The following is a 7,715-nucleotide window of genomic DNA, read 5'->3' on the forward strand; positions in this document are numbered from 1 at the left end:
GCATGCCTGGGAGAGGAAGTGGAAAGTGGTGCTGTCAGCAGAGATAGGAAACCATGGATGTGAGGATACCCTTGGATGAGAGATAAGGGCCTGGTCACAGGAGAGCCCTGTGCCCACAGGAGAACTGTGTGTCTCAACAGTAGCCGAGGATGCACAGAGGAGGTAAAATGCCACCAGTCTCCAGAGGAGAGCCTAGTGTCTGCTCCCCTATTTCTGAAGCACTCAGCTTCTTGGAAAACAGCAGGATCTCTGCTTTCCTCACACAAAGATCCTGTTGCTAAATCTCAAAGAGGAAACTGTTTAATTTGTCGTTCATTCTTTGGCACCTGTGATTGTGTTAGACATTATAAACAGGTCGGACCAGCCAAGCTGGCAGACACCACTGTGGTATCCCCAGGGTCCTTCCCTTTCTGTTTACTTTCCTTTTTTAGCTTTTACACTAATCTCTTCATCTATAACAAATATACAACATTCATGTGGACAATTTTCAAGGGAGAGTGACACTGGCAGCCCATGGACTGTCACGACAAACCTGTTGACACAGCCAAGCCACAACCTGAGCTTTGGGCAACGCACAGTGCTCCTCCAGCAACAGCAGGGAAGTGGGGGATGGTGTGTGAAACCTGTGCTGGACCTGGTGTCCCTCTCCTTTCAAGACCAGTTGCTATTTATGCACTTGTGTGAAGTTCAGCTTTCCCAAAATGCTTCTTTATGGATGTGCCCCACACTGCCTGTGTGGGCGCGGCCAAGGGGCAGGCATGGGGGCTGGGTCCTCTGGGAGCTTGAACAGGCTCGTCTGTGGCTGCAGGTATGGGATCTTCCTTGGAGGCAGCTGGGAGACTTGTGCTCTCATTAGCACCACTGGTAACAGTGGCACCACTGCCCATGTCTCATGTAATGACCCAGCACCGCTCTAAGAAATGGGAGATCTGCTCCAACACCCTCCTTTGCATTTCCCTGCTGCCTGGAGAGTGGCTGCACCCTGAGCCTTTTGGCCTGTGCTGTCCCCTTTCTTCCCAGCTCCTATGTCCTGGGATTTTAAGTCCATTTCACAGACATGATGCTGGTACTCCTATGCTACAAGGCACAGGATATGAAAATAGGCAAACCGGTTAACAGCCACTAAAGAAATTCCGACAGCACTGGAGAAAAGACCTAAGGGAGGCAGAAGTATCTGGTGTGGGCATCTGTCATAATCTGCTCACCAGTTTAGTCCTGGAGAATGTCCCATTTAAGCCCTGACCTCATGATGGACACCTGTGTAGCTGGCATCCTTTCTGTACCAAAAAGAGATTTAAACAACTGCAGAGCAGCCACAGTACTCACAAAGGTAGATAAGCACCAGGCTGTGCCCCTGCCACGTCTCAAATGATGGTAATTAATGTTGTGTTGCACCATGGAAGCGAAGAAATGCAAGCAGCTTAGAAGCAGTAGTGATCAATGAAGTCTTACAATGTCCTTAAGATGCATATATATTCTATATCCAAGTTCACAGATACGTAAACTGAGGTGCAGAAATGTAAAAGATCTTGCCTGTGGCCATACAGAGAGTGCACATTGAGTTCTGACTGGTGTAACTGGAAGCCACTGGAGTTCTGACTCCCTGTCTCTTGTTCTCAGCGTTGGGTGACAGACAGCATTGGTTAAGTGAGTGGGATAACCATGGCTGACATCTCCACAGTATCACGATTCACAACTTTTAATTGCTGTTCAACAAATTCAAAATGAAATTACGCATAGAAAGATGGGAACTACAGAGCCTTAAAAAATGCATCCATGTTCTTCCCCATCAAATCTAATTAGATTTGCCAAAATCAGTGTGCATTGATCTGTGATTCAAACAATATGCTGATAACAAATTTTCATGATAGACATGGTTATAAAGCTACTTGACTAGACTATGAATTAGCCCCTTCAGCAGAAGCTCTCAGCACGTTTTCTCAGTACGGTCTTCCACAGACAGCTTTTAATTCCCAAATCAACAGGCAATGCCATTGTTTAAGGTTCTCCAGGCTCTCTGCTGAGCAGCCAGCAGAGAAGCAAGGCAGGCAGCATATTCATGTTGACTATCAATCTTCATTAAAATCAAGACACTGTCTTTAAGCACCCATCTAAGCAAACTGTAATATGTGCTGGGAAAAGACCTTTCCACTACTAGGCAGAGCAGCTTATTTTGCTGTTGTGCTGGACAGCTTCACCTTGGCAATGATGGGTAAGGCAAGCATGGGTTGTATGGAAAGCATCACATAAATAGACTATCACCCCAGAAAACCAGCACCACACAAGGGCTGTGTGCTGATACTTGTTTTCCTGCTAGTGTCTGGTCTCTGCCCCCAGGATCTTTTTTTTGGTAGCTCGTGGCAGGGAAGCAACACTGATTTGTTTGGATAGTTTGTCTTTCAGCCAAATGATGTCAATTGGTAGAAGTGAATGGAAATGGGAAAGTGAGGGCAGAGCAGGTAAGTTTTAAATAAGTCAAAGTAAATACTTGACATGGCAGGAGAGACCAAAGGACAGGATTTTCCATTTGTGCTCAGTTTTCAGCTGAGCTTTGCAACCACTGACATCTGAGAGCTTCTTAAAACGTGCCTTGCCTGAGAGCCAGAGTGCATCAGAGTTTAAAGTTACTCAGAAAAAAATGGCAGAGGGCAGGCAGTGTACTTGTATCTGTTTGTACCCCAGATTTATCCTTTATCTGCTGTCTTTTCATCCAGAAATTGTTACTGCTGCAGAAGAGGAAAACCACAGCACTTTTTCTGCCTGTTCTTTTAAAGTAATGAGCAATCCCAGCCATGGGATCTGCTCAGCATCTCTGAAAATTTACATACCCTGTGTTAAATCTTGTGTAACATCAAGACACACCATGGAAAAAAGCTGTCATGACCAGGATGTTGATCATTGACCACTGGCAAAGATTGCCCAGGGAGGTTATGTGGAGTCCCCATCCTTGAAGATATTCAGAAGCCATGATCACAGATAAAAGGTCATGGTTCTGGGCTGTCTGCACCAGATGACCCTGCTTGAGAAAGAGAGATGGACCAGGATTTACACATTTAAAAAAATAGTAAGTTATAGCCATGTAATATGGACATAGGTGTGCTAATATAAATTATTTCAATTTAGAAAGAGATTATACCAGAATAAGGATTTTTATCCCAGTGATATGGGATGGATTTGGGGCTGGTAGGGATCTTGGTGCAAGTCATGCCAGTCTGCATCCTGACCCCTGGGTTCCTCTCACTCTGACCTGGCTGCAATGCCTGTCCTCTTTGCTGGGTCCCTGCTTCACACCAGCTGAGCCACAGTCACACCAAGGCCAAGCAGAAGAGGGGACAGCTTATCTATTGAGTCATGGAAATATGGATTAGTTTGGACCTTTCCATTTAACTGTACAAGTGGCATGGCATTTTTGTGCCACTAAGCAAAAAAAAAAGGCAACAGCTGAGCTCTTTTCATAAACCTAAGTAAATGGAACAACAAAACAGTATGGATTATATACGTTCTAACCTATAGTGCCTGCTGCAAGCTCCAGGTTACTGTGTTTGCCCACCCACAGCAGCACTGTCCACCCAAGGAAGTTACCAGAAGAAATCCCCCAGCAGGGATGACACAGGTCCTGAAACTCGTTAAACTTGAATGGGCTGTAAAACTTTATGAAATCCTGTCTGCCCTTCAGTTTTACATTGGATTAGGTTGAACTGGTTTTAAAACTGGCTGGAGAACCAAGATGGGCCAGCAGGATCAGCTGGAGAGGCAGACGGTAGAAATTCAGCGCTGCATGCCTACGTTGATCAGAGCAGTGCCCCCTCTTACCAGGGAGGGTGGAGTGCTCTGCCTGATAAAAGGCTGAGCTCAGCAGACATTAAAGGAAGGTTGTTAGTAAAGATCAAAAGGTAGGAATGGGAGATAGAGCTGCCCCATTTGCAAAGTTACCAAAGCCTGCCAGTGAGAATGAAGATATAGATGCTGTGATGCTGAATGAATGGGGCAATCTAGATAATGATATCAGAATTAAATTAATTAAAAGAAGATTAAAGAAAGATTGCAAAACTAAGGTTGTAATCGTGTCCCTGCTGGAGTCAATAAGCGTTTCATGGTTTCTGTGGTGCTTCATGAAGAGCCCAAGATGTTCCTCCCAATGCATACCAAGACAAAGAAAGGTATCAGCTGAAAGCTGATTTACACAGAGCCAACTATAATAGGGAATAAATAATTTGCAGTGGCCTCATAGTTACAAAATTGAAACCATGCATGGCTGGAGCATCCAGAAGGATGAATACAAGTCATATCAATGTCATCACTGATCTGCAAACTATGGGGTATTCATGAGTACTTTAGGGCAGCTGTGGTAGGACACCAAATTTCTCATAACTTGTGGCAGGATGAAGTTTCTCATTCAAAGTATTTTAAACAGATTTGAACAGGCAAGGTATGCTCACACCAGGTCAATACTTGGTGTCATGTGGACATGCTGTGTCTTGCCAGGAGCTGGCACTCTTTGGTAGGATTTACTCTTCCTGCAAGCAAGGTCCCTAAGGGCCACCAGCAGGGACACTTACAGAGGAACCTCATGGAAACATCAGTTGAGCTTAAAATCTTCTGGAAAGCAGCATTTCCAAATACAAATATGTGACATGCATGGGAAGTTGGTTACCAATTTCAAGAAAAAGGAGCTTGAAATGGAGTTGGAGGATGGAGGAACCTCAACAGCCAGGTCACACAGTGCATCTGCACAGACCTCTGTGGCAGCCACCTCCCTGTCCAGATATTTTGCTCCAGCTGCTAAGAAGGTCATCAATATCTGGTGATTATTTTTGCCCCTGGAGCCCCCTTAATGCTTTTGCAGTGTGCGTTCACTGTTTTGGCTGTCACACTCAGTTTTAGGGCAGCTCGCTGAAATGAATGGGCAAGGGATGGATTCATTTTAATCAAGTACCAAAAATTAAATTTAAAACTAAATTTCAAATAAAAGTACATATGAGGATGCATACTTTTGCCCTTGTAGACATGGGAAAATGCTGTATTGTTCCACAAGGGCAAGAGGCTTATGGTTTTTCCATTCACAAATGCAAAAGAAGGAAAGTGTTTTTCAGTAGGAATCCAATTTTACAGGGAGGGAATAATATGTTACATAGTCAAATCACTTTGATGTCAATTTTATTTTGCAATCACTTCATAAGATATTCATATAGCCTTTTACATTCCCTTAAAGTGTTCAAGTCTAGGCACAATACAATATTATCTTACACTTTACCATAATGATGAACGATAATGAGAACACATAATAAGATTTTACATGTGCCCAAAGAAAAATCTGCTTTAGCCCAGATGAGAGGAATTTTGCAGATCAAATTAATATTATAAAACAGCACAATTTATCAGAATAATACAGCTTTTCTTCTCTCAATCCATTGTGAATCTCAGTGTCTGCAGCCAATACATGGTGAACTATTAGAGGCTGATGGAATTTTTTTGGCAAAAACTCTATGAAAAATACTTAGTTGATAAAAGGGAAAAAAAAAAAAAAACCAACAGAAAAACCCCACCAAACCAAACCTCCCTTTTCCCCACCTGTCCATCACACTTACACACTATAAACACTCTAATATTTAAAAGGTCTGTTGCAGCTGTTCTATAGTGATGCTGTTTACTGTGGAAATGCCATCCCAGTTCAGTTACATCTTTGCTCAAGTTCCTCAGAAATGAATGGATCATATTTGGTTGCCCTGAATTTTTTATGTTCAAGGAGCATGGTTGATAGCATAATGCTATATATTTTGCTGCATCCTTTTAATATAGATTCAGTTTATTCATCTATTCATGATTTCAAAGTGTAGCCTAAAAGTAAATTAGTAAAGTGTAGAACAGTGGGACAACCCAGATAGAAAGTGAGGGTGGAAAACTCATCTTTGCTGTCTCATCCAGCATCCTCACAATACTTTCTACATTTTTACTTGGTTTTAGATACTTAGACATCAGCTTCTCTGAAGAACTCTTTGGAAAGCCTTGTCCTGGTAGCAGTTGTTACAGAGCAGGTTTTCTTTCCTCGGACACATGTGAATAAATCAAAATTACTTAAGCAGTGATTGTAGTGCAGTCAAACGAGAACACAAATAGTTCTAGGAAACCGCATTGACAGTTTATCACACTGGATAAACCTAAATGAAGTACATAAAGTAAGACTGAATAAATTTGGAACCTGAGTAATGTGGGGTAGGACCCCACCTGATACTGCAGACACCACTTTTACTCAGGGCAGGGAGAGCAGGGGTGTTTCCATGCTGTGAGGAAGCACACGAACCTTTAGCTCAGATTTGCTGCATCTACACAGTTGCGGTGCTGATCCTGCTTCCCCTAATTCATCCACAGCACAGCACGGCCTTGGTCCCAAGCCAAAAGAGGCTTTGTCAGACAGTCAGCCGGGCACTAGATCACAGGAACTACCTGCACCGAGAGGCTTTGTTTGGTTCTGCTGTCGTCACGGAGCAGATTAATGGGAGAAAAAGGAGTGGAAAGAAGCTCTCGCTCTGGCAGCTGCACCCCTGTGAGCAGCCCCTTGTACACGTGTGGCGCCTGGAAGAAAAATGTGCTGGGAAACGGGAGCACTGCTGTGCAACTGCAGCCGCAGCGATCCAGGGGGATGTCCCGAGGGATCCAAAGGGACGTGGCTGTGGGAGCAGGGCTATGGATTTGATCACGCACACTCTAACTCAGCCTGCAGAACTTTTGGGTGTTTGTCCTCCTAGTAGCTGTATAAAAAGCACGATTCCTGTATTTTTTTTTTCCTCTTTCTTCATGGATAAATTAGCATGAAGGAAGCTGATGGAGCTAGTTAGTTCCAAGTGGTGTTAATTTCTCTGCTTGGAGCTCTTTGTGACCCAGTCAGATTGCTTAATTTTTGCAGCTTTTATTTTCAAATCTATTCATTTATTGCACCTAATAATTTATTTCTACTTTTTTTTTTCTTTCTGATCCTATATGGAAAACATAATTCCATGTAATTTGGACATAGAAGCTTGCAATGGAAATTACACATGGTGGCAAGAAAGATTTTGCCTTGAATGGAAATGTATTCAACAGAGTAGCAGCCATGGCAAGCTCTGTAGACAGACATACATGAAGGGTGAATTTAGCAAAGAAATGTAATCACCATAACACAGAATGTCGGGAACTAGATGCTTTCTCCCAGACTCGTCTAGAAAAAGGAATAGTTCCACAATTCCTGTATCAAGCTGGAAACTGGAAGCAGTGCTTGTGGGAATAAGATACTTCAGTCAGCCTGAGTTGGGGAGGTCCACTCTCAGCCAGTGATTTCTCCCTTGTGTCTCATGGTTTCAAGCACGACCATGCAGAAGTGCCTTGTAGCTTGGGCTCCCATGCATTGGTGGCAATTGAAGCAAGGTTTGCTCAGTAGCGACAAATATTAAATAGCTTTGACAAGTGGCCAATAAAGCTTTTTCATATGCATTAATATTCAGCACCAAAGGTCATACTCATCATTATCAGAAAAAAATTAATTTATCTCATTTGCTAGGAAGGTGGAGTCTGGACAGACTTAGAGACAAGCTGCTCAGGCTCTGTGGAGATGTGAAAAAATATCTGTATTATAGTCACAAACCAATTGAGGGTGATATTGCCACTGCCTGGCCAGGCTCTCACCCAGGCCTGTTCCCTCCTGGAAGCACAGTAACTGCAACTCTTTCATGAACCTGCTG

The sequence above is a fragment of the Corvus brachyrhynchos genome, unplaced genomic scaffold, assembly GCF_000691975.1.
Source record: "Corvus brachyrhynchos isolate BGI_N302 unplaced genomic scaffold, ASM69197v1 scaffold28, whole genome shotgun sequence".
Taxonomy (NCBI): Eukaryota; Metazoa; Chordata; class Aves; order Passeriformes; family Corvidae; genus Corvus; species Corvus brachyrhynchos.